The sequence below is a fragment of the Phyllobates terribilis genome, unplaced genomic scaffold, assembly GCF_046119375.1.
Source record: "Phyllobates terribilis strain yellow unplaced genomic scaffold, ASM4611937v1 Scaffold_4__5_contigs__length_816908805, whole genome shotgun sequence".
Classification (NCBI taxonomy): domain Eukaryota; kingdom Metazoa; phylum Chordata; class Amphibia; order Anura; family Dendrobatidae; genus Phyllobates; species Phyllobates terribilis.
The window spans coordinates 171,090,961-171,107,681 of NW_027362764.1; the positions used below are offsets into that span (position 1 = coordinate 171,090,961).

The 16,721-nt window shown below is 43.7% G+C and overlaps 1 long non-coding RNA gene across 1 annotated transcript; it reads right to left on the reverse strand.

Moving 5' to 3' along the window:
- Positions 1-9,358: 9,358 nt before the first annotated feature.
- LOC141264286 (uncharacterized) lies at positions 9,359-13,621 on the reverse strand. The gene is made up of 3 exons (XR_012319876.1): positions 13,567-13,621; positions 10,746-10,803; positions 9,359-10,620 (listed from the first exon to the last, which is right to left on the reverse strand). It is a non-coding gene; the product is annotated as an uncharacterized lncRNA (long non-coding RNA).
- Positions 13,622-16,721: the final 3,100 nt, after the last annotated feature.

The window sequence follows — 16,721 nt, forward strand, 5'->3', positions numbered from 1 at the left end:
AAGACGCACTCCCCCCCACAAATTTGGAAGGAAAATGAGGGGTGCATCTTATGGTCCGAACGTTACTTTACCGGTGGTGGTGGAGCGGGGATCGCAGGGTCCTCCGGCGGTGACGGAGGTGAGATGCGGCTGGAGCCGGGGCCTGAACCTTTGCTGAAGTGGCTGGTGTCCGGCGGTGAAGCAGAGGAGCCAGAGCCCGTGCCAGGCTGTGAGCGGCATCCGGCAGTGCGGAAGAGCAGCATGTGCGGCTTCCAGTGGCTGCGGTCATCTTCCTGAGGCCATGATGTACGGGAAAATGGCCGCCAGAGCTCCCGGTCGGCGCATGCCACCGGAAGCCGCACACGCTACTCTGCCGCATCGCCAGACGCCACTCACAGCCCGGCACAGGCCCCGTTTCCTCTACTTCACCGCTGGACGCCGCTCACAGCCTGGCACAGGCCCTGGCTCCTCTGCTTCACCGCCCGACACCAGCCACGGCCAGCACAGGTACAGGTCCTGGCCCCAGCAGGTCCAGGCCCCAGCAAGGCCCCTCTGTTTCACCGCCAGACACCAGCCACAGCCAGCACAGGTCCTTGGCCCCAGACTTTAAACAGGCCCCAGACCTCAGGCAGGCCCTAGACAGGCCACAGCCAGGCACAGGTCTGGGCCCAATACCAACCAGACCACAGGTCCCAGCCAGGCCACCGGCCCCAGTCAGACACCGGCCCCAGTCAGGCAGACACCGGCCCCAGTCAGACACCGTCCCCAGTCAGTCAGACACCGGCCCCAGTCAGACAGACACCGGCCTCAGTCAGACTCCGGCCCCAGTCAGACACCGGCCCCAGTCAGACACCGGCCACGCAGCATCTCACCTCTTCTGCTGCCGCCGGGTTCCTGGGGCAGGGAACGGAGGGACCTGCGATTCTGCTCCACCACCACCGCAACTCACAGCTGCTGGAGCACCAGCTTCATGTATCCAGGGTCCGCAGCATTCCTCCCCTTCCGCCGGGCCAGTTTTCCGAAGGACCCTGCCTCCTGTGACCCCCACTCCACCACCCCCCAGGTAAGATACCGTACCTATTTAGACTATAAGATGGACCCCATCTTATAAAATATATATTTTTTCCTATTTTCCACCCCAAAATTTGGGGTGCGTCTTATAGTCCGAAAAATACGGTATATGAATCATAGTTTCAGACTGTATCTGAGAATGTATATACAGTATAATAAATCACTATTTGACAAAGAAATGTTTCATCCCTTATTCCTTATGTCTTTTGTATCTAATTTAGAGGTAGACATGAGATGTTTTAGCATAGTCACATGTTCAAAAATATCTGGGATAGTTGATTGCAGTCGGTGTCTCAAAATATAATACAGTGTTGTATTGTCGTATTTTTTTTGGCTTTTACTCTCGGTCTGTTATTTATAAGTTCTAATGGGATACAGTGAAACAACATTGCTTGTGGATTGAGCGGAACCTCAAGATTCTTATCAGATTACTTTATTAATTATTGTACTCCCTAGTTCGCTATACCGGTAAAACAAGGATCTGTGTAATTGTCTCCTGCTTTATGTTCCCAACCTTCCATTAAACATTTGATGTCTATTGTACCAGCTGAAGTGCATTTATTCTAGTTGAATATGTAACACTCATCATATCCAATACCCATGAGAACATCCCACAAAGAAAACATTTACATCATTTATACCCTTTGAACAAATTACCATTGCATGTTTTTTTGTTCTACATCTCTTTATAGAAAGCTTTGTATTTCATGTTTGACAGTCTTACCATGTCTCCATTTACTTACTCTTCATATGAGAGAACTTAATCTTATATTCTCCAAGCTGACAATAATAAAAGGTCATATATATGAAGCCTTTCTTAAACTAATGCACAAGTAAGATATCATGAACTGGAAAGTCAACTGCTAACACGTAACACAACAAAAGCCAATGGAATCTTATAGTTAGGTATCGATTTACATTTTTGTGCATCGGGATATCTTTCTGCATCGTGATATCTTTGTCATGTTAAGAAAAGCTACATATATACCGTATATATGTCAGCTTTCTACACATTCACAGTTTACTGCTTGTAGGATAGTTCGGAGCCATATCTTGGTAGCTAGCTTGTTACCCTTAAAGAAAGGGTGTAGTCATCCAAATGCAAATAAAGAAACTTATCACAGCAATCTATCAAGTGCAGAGTCTAGCATTCAGTCTGGGCCTACAAGTGATAAATGGATCTATTAAGGAAAGTTTATGATTTTGTTGGAGCAGCATATTTGCCTCAGTAGGCATTATAAAGGTGAAAGTCTAGTTCTCTTTTCCAAGCTGGAGATGGTGAACTATACTCTTAATGCCCTTAAATTAAACTAAAGGGTGTGGTTTTCACTCTTTTTCATGCAGGTTTTGGAGCTAAAGGCAGGAGCGGATTAAAAGAAACGAAAAATACAAAGGAAGGCCATGAAATCTCACTCCTGCTGGATCCATGTCTGACTTTGATTAAAAAAAATGCATCAAAAACTTGAGTCGCGTTGTAGCAAGTTAAAAGCTGGCTGCCGTAGTCAAGCCTGGCAATAGCCATTCTGCTTAGCAGGGTCCAGTGGCTTCCAGGTTTTCACCCCTTTACCCTTATCTAGGGATTTACAGAGGATATGTGACATGCAGAAGTAGTGCTGTGCTTCTGAATCTATCGTGTGCCTGAGAGAAGCTGCAGCCTATGGTCGTCCTGAGTAATGATTCCCCCAGGATTGGAATAAATTCATGAAACCCGTCTCGCCCTATCTGAACCTAGAGGCATGCATGTAACATTGGTGGTCCATACGGGGAGTCCTGAGCGGGAATTAAAGTGTAGAGGGAGAAGAAGAAAAGTGTCTGGAAATATACAGCAGCACAGCACCTCAATTCAACCCTGCTACACCAGTTAAAGGCGACCAGCCCTAAAGAAAACTCACTAGCAGCAATGGATGTGGAAATACAAATGGACAGAATTAGTGAACTGTTTCTTCAGTTAACCTGTGAAGAATTGAGAACAGTAGCAGAACATATAAAGATGTCAGATGAACAGATTTCTAAAGCACACAACCGCAGGCAACTGTTAGCTGCCATTAATGCAAAAATGGATGAGCTGGGGGAGAAAGAAGCTGAAGACGTCATGGGGATGTTCCTCCATGACCTAACACAGTTTCTAACCAGGTTGAAGTTGGAGGATAGAGGGGCGGCACCAATTATCAAAAGCGGAAATCTCCGTCCGCAGACTGAACTACAGAAGTTGAAAGAACAACTCAAAACCCTAACAACAGCCCTGCAGGAATCTACCAAAACCTCTGAACGGGTGACAGACTCAGACAGAAGACCCTCCAGTGCCACCTCCGAGAGTGAACCTTAAAGCACCAACAAAAGAGAGGACCGCCAGCGCTGAGTGGGAGGAAGTAATATGAGAACTGCGAGCCGAGTTGATTGAGGTGAAAAAGTTGATTCGTTCCAGGCCAGAACCTGTATCCCTCAGACCCAGGAGTGGGTTCCAAAACAGAAGATACCCGGCTCGTGAAGCATGCTGTTCATCAAATCAGAGTACGGTGTGTGTCCACTGTCTAAGATGTGGTGAGGAAGGACCTTATGCCAAGGAATGTCAATAGTCACAGCGACACGGAGGAGGCCCCATAAGCAAATCCAAATCTCACCAAACCCCAGAACGGCACATGAGGTAAAACGGCTGCGTCAGTACTATCCCCAAGTGTGTTCCAGTCTACAACAGCTGCAAGAGAGACAGGGGCATCAGTTACTTAATGCCCAGTGCGGAGGTCAAATGATGTATTCCTGGCACGAGGATTCCTCGGTCAGTAAAGATAGCCTCATTAGCTTAATCCGTGAAAGATGCTTTATACAGTGCCAGCTAGATGGACTCCTGGTAAAAGCACTGTGGGACACAGGAGCCCAAGCAAGCCTTTTAAATGAAGAATGGAGAAGGCGCTACCTGCCACATACCTGCCATCAGTCGCTAAAAGAAATCTTAGGACCAGTGGAACTCTACGGCAAAGCTGTGAACCAGACCGAAATCCCTTTCGTAGGCTGGGTGGAAGTGACTTTCCAACTGAGGGCCACGAAGAACAGCAACACCATTGAGCTTTTGGTACCTTTTCTTGTGACCAGTGATCAGAATGTGGCAGAGGATCCTATCCAGGGTTATAATGTAATCAGTGAGGTCATCACGAAATACAAGTCAGGGACGCTGGTGGTGGATGCAATTGCCACATCGCTTGCCATACCCAATGCCGTGGAGGAAAATGTGATTCATAGAGTAAAGAAAGCACAGAATACAATGGACCTAAAAGAAGTCAAGGTAGGCTGGTGCCCAACCATCATCCCTGCAAACCAAATGGTGGGGTGAGGTGTCGAGTCCAGGTAGAACCGGGAAGAAAAGACGAGAAAAGACTGTTCGTACCAAAAGACTCCTCAGAACTTCTGGAAGGCCTAGTTCAAGGTGAGACTGTGCTTCTAATTCCTACTGGTGGGTTTGCTCGAGTGACAGTACCGATGATGAATACTACGAAACACGAAATTAGACTGGATCCAAAGACTGCGTTAGGTTACATCGAAACCGTTAAAACTGCATATCCAGCCAGTGTGAGACTCGCCCAGGGGTCTACCGTGAATTCAGTCTCCCCACTAAGGAACAGGAGTTGCCCAGGGGAGGAAATTGCACGACCCACCTGGGGGTCCTGGGATCCCCCAGTACCCCGGGAACACTTGTGTGTTGAAGATCGAGCGGTAGCAAAACAGATGCTGAGAGAAGAGTGTCATGCATTCTCCAAAGATGACTCTGATATAGCCTGTATCCGTAGTTGCAGTTGAAAATCAATTTGAAAGACACGACCCCTAGTAACCAGAAGTTACATGTCTGTGCTGAAACCATTACATTGTGAAGTGAAAGAGTATTTACAAGATCTAATCAACAGAGGTTGGGTTCAAAAGTCAAAGTCGTCTTATTCCTCTCCTATTTTTTGTGTTAGGAAGAAGGACGGTACATTGAGACTCTGCTGTGATTACCGGGAACTAAACCGAAAGTCAGTACCTAATCGGCACACGAATACCAAAGACACAAGATATGCTGGATAGCCTATCAGGAAGTATCTGGTTCTCTGTCCTTGATCAGGGTAAAGCACACCATCAAGGGTTTGTTGAAGAGTCCAGTAGACCTTTGACAACATTCATCACACCGTGGGGGTTATACGAGTGGATCTGCATACCGTTTGGGCTCAGTTCAGCTGCAGCAGAATTCCAGAGGCGCATGGAGACATGTTTCGCAGGATTGAGGGATGATATTTGCCAGCCGTACTTGGATGACAATGTGGTACCTATGGGCAACATTCAAACTACTTATTCGTTTGAGATGGTCCCAATAGACTTTCTACATCTCCAGACATGCAAGGGTGGTTATGAATACATCTTGGTGGTGATGAACCATTTTACTCGATTTGCTCAAGCATATGCCACCACCAATAAAGCGGGTCGAACAGCGGCAGAGAAGATGTTCAATGATTTTTCCTTGAGGTTTGGGTTTCCTATGAGGTTACACCACGACCAAGAAAGAGAATTTGAGGACCAGCTCTTTGCCAAACTAGGAAAGTACTGTAGGATTCAGAGATCTCACACAACATTACCAGAGGGTAATGGACAAGTGGAACGTTTTAACCGGACATTATTGTCCATGTTGCGCACTTTAACAGCTGACGAGAAGAAAGATTGGAAGAGTTCTCTGTCAAAAGTGGTATATGCCCATAACTGTACAAAGAGCGATGCAATGCGTTACTCACCCTTCTTCCTATTGTATGACTGATCTCCAAGACTGCCAATCGACATCATGTTCGATTCTCCAGTGTCAGAGACTTACAGAACGTACACGGAGTACGTTCGGAAATGGAAGGAATGGATGGCAGAGGCATACAACATAGCATCCAAAGTGGTTACGCCAGGACAGAGCAAGAGTAAGGAGTACTATGATCAAAAATGTTATGGAGCAGAATTGGCACCGGGAAGCCGGGTGCTTATCAAGAACGTACGTGAGAAAGGTGGTCTAGGAAAATTTTGTTCGTATTAGGAAGACAAGGTGTATGTGGTCGTAAAGAGGAAAGCCAATGACAGTCCAGTGTATGAAATCCGATTGGAAAGAGGGGACAAGAAAACCAGAATAGTTCATCGGAATTACTACCCTGTGACTATCTCCCACCACAACAAGACTTCCCCAAAGCAGACCGACATCGACCGAGATCGACGAAGAGACCACCACAGATTGAAGCTCCGGTGGTGGATAGTGACCTTGAAAGTTCCGATGAAGAAGAGCACACCGTTGTATTTCTTGGACCGGAAGGAGAGGGATGTACCATCCTCAGGAGAGTGAACTAAGTCCCGGAGTACAGATGAAGTCCCATTCAGATCTGATGATCGAACACAGGTCACTGGAGAGACCGATCAACACTCAGGAGAAGCGGAATTATCAGACCATGTGGAACCAAGCGATTCCGGAGAAGTACAGGAACTTACAGAGGCAGTTGCAGGAGCATCTGAGGAAGCACAGGAAATGAGTGCGGCAGAAGAAACTCCTGTGACCGAAGAACCCGTGATATCTGAGGAACAACCCACTAGAAGGATGTCGACTTGAGAAGTGAGGAGGCCCGTGATGCTGACGTATGAGACACTTGGTGAACAGAGTCAAGTGCCAAGGACTGTCGACTGGAAACAGGTGTTTCGGCCTACAGACCAGGTAAGCCCACTTGAGCGGTATTCACCACCGAGAGGCAGTATGGAAGATGTTGCCTGGTGGAAAGACTTGTTTTCATGCTTTGATTTTCCTTAAAAGACTTTGTAGAAACAAAGAACTAAGGCCTAGTGAGATAGAGAGCTGGTTGAAGATGTACGAAAAGCTCCAGCTGAAGAGACGCTGATGTTATGCCAATTTGTATATAAAGTTCCTCAACTTTCACCACTGTCTCAGAATTAGTCAGATTGACCAATTAAGACGAATGTCGAGAACGACATTCAAAAATGAGGGAAGCGTGTGGCATGCAGAAGTAGTGCTGTTGCTTCAACAGCATCCAGCAACTAGAGGGGTTAACACAGTCACAGGAGACAGAGAGTGTTTTTAGCAGAGCCCCAGGGGGATTGTGGGGAACTTGTTATTGTAGTCTGGCTGAAGCCGAAGAGAAAGGTGGTGTGTTATCTGGATCTGACAGAAGGCAACTGAACAGGATTCAGATCAGGAAAGAAACTAAACAGGTCAGATAAACTCCCTGAACTAAGGCTGCGTGCCCACTATGCGTTTTTCAAGCGTTTTTGCTGCGGAATTTCCGCAGCGAAAACTCTTAAAAAACGCTTGGTAATACGTGCCCCATGGTCCCCAATGATAATCTGCATGTGCTGCGCACATGCTGCGGAAATTTCCGCTGCGGATTATCATTGTGGAAAAATACGCAGCATGTCAATTAATTTTGGGGACCCGCAGCGTAATCGCCGCCATTGACTTGCACTGGACCGCGTGACATCCGAATCACTGCATCTGCACAAGCGGATATCACACGGTTCAATGTGCGGATGGTACCCAGGTCTGCAGGAGAGGAGACTCTCATCCAGACCTGGGTACCATAGAAACTGTAAAAAAAGAATTTAAAATAAAAAATAAAGATTATACTTACCTTCCGGTGTCCTCCCGGTGTTTTCTCCCCTCCGTCTGGTCTGCTGTATGGGTCGCGGTGTTGTGAAGGACCTGCTATGATGTCATTAAGTCATGTGACCTAACTAACTTGGTCACACTACTATAAATCCATGCCGGTTACATGGATTTATATAGTGTGAACAAGTTGTCAAGTACTTTTCTAAGTGATGCTAAAATCGCTTGGAAAAGCGCTTGATAACCCGCATGCAAAAATGCATGCAAAAACGCTTGACAAACGCTTCTACCTGGCGGGAAAAATGCATGTAAAAACCGCATGCGTTTTTCCTGCCAGGGAGAACCGGAAAAAATATGCAGCATTTCTGCATGGTGGGCACATAGCCTAACAGTGCAGAGTATTATCGGGCAGGAAAATAAGGACTGGAATGAATTGTGTCACAGGGATCATCTCCCTCATCAAACCCTCCCCCCCTCCATCTCCATGCAGGATAAAGAATGCTGTGTACTATTGTGTCCTTGTGAAGGAAAAACCTGCTGTTTATGCATAGAAGTGTGCTGCTAAGAGATCTAATCTGTGCTGAATTATGCTACTGAAGAGACTGACGTTACTGTGCCTGCTTTATGAGACTGTACTGTAATGAAGATTGTTGCTGTAATATCTCTGAATTGCACTGGCCGTGCTTCAGATTAAATTCCACTGTTAAACTGTTGAAAAAGACTCTTGTCAGATGTGTCTGGTCAGCAACTGAATCTATCGTGTGCCTGAGAGAAGTTGCAGCCTATGGTTGGCCTGAGAAACGGTTCCCCCAGGATTCCAATGAATTCATGAAATCCGTCTCGCCCTATCTGAACCTAGCTGCGTGCGTGTAACAGATACCAGGTTGTATCTCTAAAGTAGCTGCTGACCGGTGGAGGGAGCTGGGACGTTAAACTTAACAAGCCAAGTTGGCAGATTTTTTGCAGCAATTTGTAATACTTTTCAATTATTCTGAATGTGTTATGCAGAAATAAACCTAGATCCTCAAAATGAGCCAAACAGAGAGAGAGAGACAGCCAGAGAGAGAGAGCCAACCAGAGATAGAGACAGACAGCCAGAGACAGACAACCAGGAAGAGAAAGACAGCCAGAGAGAGACAGCCAGCCTGACAGAGAGACAACCAGCCTGATAGAGAACCAGCCAGCCTGAGAGAGAGACAGCCAGAGAAACAGCCAGCCAAAGAGAGAGACAGCCAGAGAGGGAGGGAGAGAGACAACCAGGAAGAGAGAGACAACCAGCTAGATAGAGAGACAGCCAGCTAGAGAGAGACATCCAGGGAGAGAGACAGCCAGTCAAAGAGAGACAGCCAGCCAGAGAGAGAGACAACCAGAGAGAGACAGCCAGCCAGAGAGACACAGCCAGAGAGAGACAAACAGCCAGAGAGAGACAGACAGAGAGAGAGAGAGTCAGAGAGACAGCCAGAGAGAGACAGACAGAGAGACAGACAGACAGAGAGACTGTTGGCTGTCTCTCTCTGACTGACTCTCTCTCTGGCTGTTGCTGGCTGTCTCTCTCTCTGGCTGTGTCTCTCTGGCTGTCTCTTTCTCTGGCTGTCTATCTCTCCCTCTCTCTGGCTGTCTCTCTCTCTGGCTGTCTCTCTCTGGCTATCTTTCTGTCTCTAGCTGGCTGTCTCTCTCTCTGCCTGTTTATCTGTCTCTTTCTCTGGCTGTCTCTATGATGAGGAACATACTTTTCCTTCAGGGAGGGCCCGTGGGCAGATCTTTTCTTGGTGATCTGGCCTAGAGCACCAAGATAAGTCCCTGTCTACAATCCCGTTTCGAAGCACAAGAATCTCAATAACTCAAAACAGCAAACACAGATTACACAAGAACCACAAGACGGATTTCTTCACTTCAGGTATCATATTAATCAGTGCAACAGCCCCAACATGACAATGTTTACTTAGCAAAATCATGCTGACAGGTTCCCTTTAAAGAGGTCCTGTCACCAGGTGAAAGTTGACCAGTTTTTACACTTTACTCACTAGTCCCCTGAATATTCCGCCGGTTTTTATTTCAATATCTGCAATATGGTTGCAGAGATAAGCACCTTTTTATTCAGTGCTTTAGTTGGCACTTAGTCTAAAATTAAATGGAAAGTACATCAAAAGGAATGTATCTCCCAAGTACACCCAATTTTAAAATTGTTATACCTAGTTTATTTATACTACTGCAGAAATGAATCCATTTCTACAATTAAGTTATGCCAGTGTTAGGAATCGTGATTCTGTGCTCCCACCTGGGAATGGAGCAGGTCTGGTGCTACGCCACTCCGGTCGCAGGCACTACCACTGTCCTGACCCTGGAGGCGGAGCTACTATGCATGCATGGAGACTGCCCCAATCTTATGGAGCATTGCGTTCTGGTGTTGTAGGATGTGTAAGGATGTGGGACGCCGTGTCTCTCACTGATTCCCCGGTTGCCTGGCAACCCAAGGATGCTGCTTTGTCTGGCACTAAGTAGTGGTGGAATTATGTTCATTCTGCTGTGCAAGCCAGTATGGAGTGGCTGTCTGGGGATGATTGGGAGGTATTCAGCACCTGATCATTAGGCAAGCTATTTAATCCTGCTCCCTGCTCAGTGCTTTGCTGTTTATTGCAGTTCCTATGTGCTGTAGTGCTGAGTGGTGCTAGCATTACTGTTACTATCTTTTCAGGGGTTTTCTCATTTTCTCTTCTGGTTTCACTTCCTGGAGTTCTTGCAGAGGTACTCATCTGGTTCTTGACTAGGCACCAGCCGCGTCACCAGACGCCAGCTCTCTGGCGACAGTAGGCCTGGGAAGGGCTTTGCCAAAGTCCCCCTTCCATTTACTGGGAGCTGGGTGAAGAGTATTCCCGGCCCTCAAGGGCTCGCCTAGCTGGGCAGCTTGTGCCAAGTGCGTCTGTGGCTGCGCCTTGCTGGTTTGGTGCCAGTCTTGCTGGGTCCCTCTGCAAAGTGCATAACAGCCATCATATTTTATTACTAGTGATATAATTTTAGTATATAATTCATTCAATATTTCCACAGGTTATACCAGCTCCAGAGCGCTCTGGCCAGTAGTGTCTCTAGTTACCATGTTTGAAAGTTTCAGGAGCTGGAGTGGGATGTCACACAGCTTGCGCTACAGAAGCCTGTTGGGTTCAAAAGAAATAAGTAATATAAGATTATATATAAAAATAACAAAAGAAATAAAAAATATATAGATACACAGTATATATTGTAAGGTAGCAGCTGGACAGTTTGTGGATGGGAGGTATGTGTCCCCGAGGTGCAAAGCCTCGGTTATGTAGGACCCGGCTCCAGCACACATAGTGCTCAGAGGTATTTTAATAGGCCCAAATTATGGTTACGGGTTTTATGAGCAGTTGGGTGGGATCAGCTGCTCACCTACAGTCCAGGTCTTGGAATGTCCGATTTAAGGCAGCTGGTGCTGTCTCACTTGTATCTGTGTGTGTGGAAGGAGAGGAGGCCTTGTATGTGCTGCTCAGACCCTGCTGGAATCTGAGTGAAGATTTACCATTTAAATGGCTGAGACCGTGCTTTGTATGGACTGGTTATTTTCCATTTTTGTTCTGTTGCATCTTTTTGTGCCCAGTAGAGGCTGTTTTATTTTGTTAACCAGACAGTTTATGGACATTTAATAAATCACCCATTTGTTTTAAACTGACGAACTGAATCCGTGTGTGAACTAGCGTCTACCACAGAGCCGATCCCTCACAATATGTACTGTATATATGTATATATATTCTTAATTCCATTTGTATTATCTACATATTTTTAGCTCATGACTCATCCCTTTAATTATTTATTGCCATATTAAAAGTGTACAACTTTAGTAGCAAATTGATTCCCGGTATAATAAATTCTAAACACAGCCAACCACATAACATATGAAATACATATAATTAAGTATTGGGATGAGATGGCAAGCTTGCCTGTTACCAATGACTTGTCTTGACACATCCAGTCTGGCTTCTTTAGGAAGTATGTTTCGGTAAAATAAACAAATCTGTTTTAATAAGTGATTGCATTCCTCATGAAATAACAATTCTGGAGCACCTTTTCTTAGAACCCTGTTTTGTGCTGTTCTGGTTATTCTTCCTAGTAAATTGAGGATTAAATGACAACTGGGTGTTACCGGTTGGGATGTCTCCCTCCACAGAATGACACTGTCCAATCAAAGCGGCTGGTGTCAAACTATATATTGGAGACTAGTCCAAAGATGCAGATCAATTCATTGCCGAGCTGTTAGTGTACTTAAAGTGAAGAATAGAAGGGTCCAGCTATCATAAATTACTCCACCTGCATCATAATCCCAGGAGTAGGATTGGTGTTACGTTCCGTTGTGAAGGCCTCTTCATGACATTGCCCACATGGTCTTCAGACCAATCTTCAGCTATCACAGCATTGAAGACAAAAGCGGGACTCACTGAAGAGAATAGACCTCCATTTCGTCCTCCCTTGCCATCTTGCTCTGCACCATGATCTCTTTTCAGAGTGGTGGCATGAGGTCAATGGAGCACTTGTAGCTGCACATCTAGCTCATTGGCCAATGTCGTGAAAACATCTTGTGATGGTTTTGCAATCATTGTTTGTAACCTTAGGCTAGGTACAGTACATCCAATTCCATCTTCAGTACAAAATGGATCAATCGTACAACAAGTGATGCAGTAATTTCTCCAAAGTGTCCAGGGAGCCATTTTTCAAAATGACACCTGGCCGCATGTTGCTCGTACTTCTAAGAGCAGCCTGCACAGCCTAAACATATTACTATGGCCTGCAGCATCTCTGGACTTATCTCCCATCGAGCACATCTTTAACGTCATTGGTTGGCAATTGCAAAGGAAGCTGACAGTAGCACTTCATGATGAACATGGTAGAACATTCCTCAGATAACTTAAATTTAGATGTTTTTAAAATTTTGTGCACCTCTTTTTATCATTTGCATATCATCAACATGTCTATCCATGCTATTATTTCCATAATTTCACGAATTTTCCTTCCTGGTGTTGTCAATGTTGTGGCGTGTATATACAGATACTGTATATGTCAGTCAGGAGAAAATACACACTCTATGAATTCTATGGTTTTGCATAATAAAAAGAAAAATCTTAAAATTCGATAAAAATATCAGATGAAGAACATCACATGATAAATTACACTATGTTATTATTTATTTAGCAAACACAAGGCCAATATTCAGAATCAGTGTGTGAAAAATTAAGTACACCCTTACTGCTTCCATAAGAATTAAGAGGGTATGTAGCCACCAGATGCTACTAATTACATGCTCTTTATTAATTGTCCATCAGCAAATGTGATCACCTTTATGAAGGCAGAACTTTGGGCATTTTGCTGATCTGGAATATTGAGATGCGTGTTAACACCATGCTAGTGAAGACGTCAGCAATGATCTTAGAGAAGTAATTGTTGCTACCCATCAATCTGCCAATCGTTATATGGTAATTTCTAAACAATTTAGAGTCCATCATTCTACAATGAGAAAAAATTATTCAGAAGTAGAGATGGGAGAATATATATTACTGAAATTTAAAAACCAAATCCACATTCTGGAGAATACGGATTTTTTTGTAATTCGCCCCCTACGAATTCAGCGGCCCACTGTGCCCACCATATTGCTGAACAGCAAAAGGTTAAAAAGAAAAAAAAATACTCAGCACAAATATATGAGGTTTTTTTTTTACTAGGCTATAATTATTATCATTGTTTTGTCAGGAATTTTATGAAATGTACCTGAAAGAAAGAAATGTAATAAGAAATTAAATCCCTAGTGCCGTTGCTCTGCTGGTCCCTGCCAGTCCTGCAGCTGATCACGTGTATGGCATGTTCCTGCAGTGATGGACTGCACTTCTCCCGTGAATGATGTATGGTACCTGATTGACTGCAGAACTCGTGGGAACAACTGAAGCAGCAGAACTGGAATGGAATGGATTTTAAATGTGAGTTATCAGTGACTAAGAGGACGATCAAAGTACATATTGTAAGTAGCTTAGTCATAAAAATTACAAGTTTTTTTACCATGTTTCCAATTATACAGTAGGATGTTAGTAATAATTGCATGAGCACTTTAATAGACTGTAAGCATGACATCTGCAGGCTCTGAGACAGTATTACACATTATTGAAAATAATAGACTCTAAACTATATAAGTAATAGGCACAATATACATATCTAAAAAATAACGGCAGAAATAAACTATTTGAACTGCATCTGTTGTCTACGGGTTCAAAACTGATCTAGTTTTTATTGGCACTTTTGTGTATGGAAGGAAAGTGATAAGAAAGCATGCAAAAATGGGAGTGAAAAGTGATGTTATTGCTTTAAAGTTCACAAAATGTCATAATTTTGTAGTAATTTTTTTCAGATGACAGTCATCAACATTTGCAGCTGACCTGAATCCAATAGAAAATGTATGGAAGGTAGTAAAGCTGAGAGTTCATAGAAGGATCCCACAGAACCTTCAGGATTTGAAGAGTGTTTGTGTGGAAGAATGAGCCAAAATCACACCTGAGCAATGTATGCGACTAGTTTCTCCATACAGGAGGCGTCTTGATGCTGTCATCACCAGCTAAGGATTTTATACGAAGTATTAATTACGTTTCAATAAGTGTGTTCAATACTTTTCTCCTGTGTCATTTCTCGTTACTACACATAAGTTACCGTAATTTATGGACATCTACAGTTTGATTTCTTTGCTTATGTGGATTGGATGGGTTAGTACCGACATCTGGCGAGAATTTTATGCCAATAGCACCTTTAGAAATATATTTACTTAGAAAATTAGTGATTTTTCAATTTTATTCTCTTTTTTTTACATCATATTGTATCATCCCGGAGAAACCATAATTGTGAGAAATGTGTTCTCACCTTTTTAGCAGCTTTCAGCTATTGAAGTTTTTAATGTGAACATTAGCCACAAGTCATTTATGTTCATGCCTCCATGTCAAAATACAATAACCCAACTCATCATCTAGATGTTTCTTATAAGTGTAAAATATCTTGTATACTACGAGTACTTTTAAAGGGAACCTATCATGTTGAATAATGCTGTTAACCTGCAGATTTATATCTGCTTATTACTAACATTAGAAATGTGCAAAGTCGCCTGACTGAATGTGCAGTACTCTGGAGAAAATGAAATTTATTCCTCCAGGGCTTTCAATCATAGAGGCGTGTTGGCATGCTCTGGAATGATGCTCTGCAAAGTAAGGCTATGTTCACACACGTTGTGTTTTGCTGCGTATTTTGCAGCAGATTTTTATTAAAATTTTCAGCTGCGTTTTGCAGTACCAGCAAAGTCTATGAGAAACCAGAATTCTCTGTTCACACATGTTGCTTTCTGTTTGCTGTGTATTTTTTGCCTTAGTTGTGTTTTTAGAAAATAGAGCATGTCACTTCTTTCAGCGTTTTTGCGGCGTTTTTTCACCCATAGGAAGTAATGGGTGGTGAAAAAAACGCTGCAAAAACACAGCAAAAAACGCACCTGCGTTTTTTCAGCTTTTTTACAGCATTTTTGATGGCAAAATAGAATGGGATTCTTTTTTTCACAGGACTTTATGTACATGACTAAATTGAGACAGAAGGACAGTGAAAAAAAACACTGCAAAAATGCATCAAAAACGCATAAAAAAGGCAGGAAAATCTGCATTTTTGACGCAGCTGTTTTCCTGCCAGAGAAAAGTTGTCAGCAGATTTGCAGCAGATTTAGCTGCAGAAAAAAACACAACGTGTGTGAACATAGCCTTAGCGGTTGGTCAAAGTGCATGGATGCTTTAGAGCCGCTGCTCTTAGTGTTGTGGGCAGACACTGCAGCAGCACCGACAAGCCTGTATGACTGGAAGCTGGAGGCTCCCACGAGGAATAAAGTTCATTTTATCCCGGGTGGCGCATTTTCAGTATGACGGCTAGGCACCTTTCTAGCTCTATTAATCTGCAGATTAACCCCATATCCGCAGGATAATAGCATTATACAACATGACAGCTTCCATTTAATGATAGTGCCAACTGAGATTGAATCCTGAGTTTATTGATATAAGATATTTTTCACAATATATTAAAATAATCTAAATGTAATGTTTGCTTGTCTGTGTGGGTCTACAACAGTGGTGAACAGCCTTGTATTGTGGGGGTTTAAATATACACAAACGCACTAAAGAAGAAATCTGCCTAAGTGACAAAACATTTGTGTTAAATGGCGCACACAGTCCCGCTGCTGAAATCAGAAGCTTTTGTGCACAACCCAGGTAAAGGTTTTATTTGCATCTCCATGAGCACAAGAGCAGGATATCTGTTACTGTCCTAGATTTCAGGACATGATAGGCATAGTTTATACAAACTACTACAGAACAAAACAAAAAGCTGCAACCCAAGACAAAGTACTGAACACAACTGCTTACTAATGTCTGAGAATAGTACTTGTTGTTACACAGCAAAGTTTGCAAATAGGCTCTTCAGAGACGAAGACGACTTGACCTCTGCCGCCACTAATTGGATGTGGCAATCCTAAAAGTTAATATCAATCCTTTAACGAGCCTTGCCACATGACTTAGGATAAGAAGCTCTATTTGCAGACGTGTTTCGGGGTGTTTTCTCCTCATCAGTGCAAAGAAGGAGATTTGATTTGGCTAGGTGAGAGCCCTCTGACTGGAGGTCTAAGGGGGAATGTTTTTCCTTGTGGAGAATGCTAAGGTGGCAAAATGAAACTTAAAGGCCATGCAATGCTATCAGGAAAATTAAATATGAAAATAGCCTTTTTAGGAAGAGGAAAGGAACTCTAGCACCAATAATGGGTAAGACCATAAAGTCCTCTATGTTGATGGAACAGCTCTCATGGATTACGGGTGTTAAAAGGTAGTATATGCTGTATTTGCTCACCAGTGGCTTAATCAGAAGGCTTTTTATGCCTTCTAACCTAGTGGACAATTATTCTTTCCCTGGTAATCTTAACAAATTTTCCTAAAAAAAATTGATTCATAGCGAATATATTTGCATGAATTGCATGGAAAATATGTGTAGAACTCACAGCTTT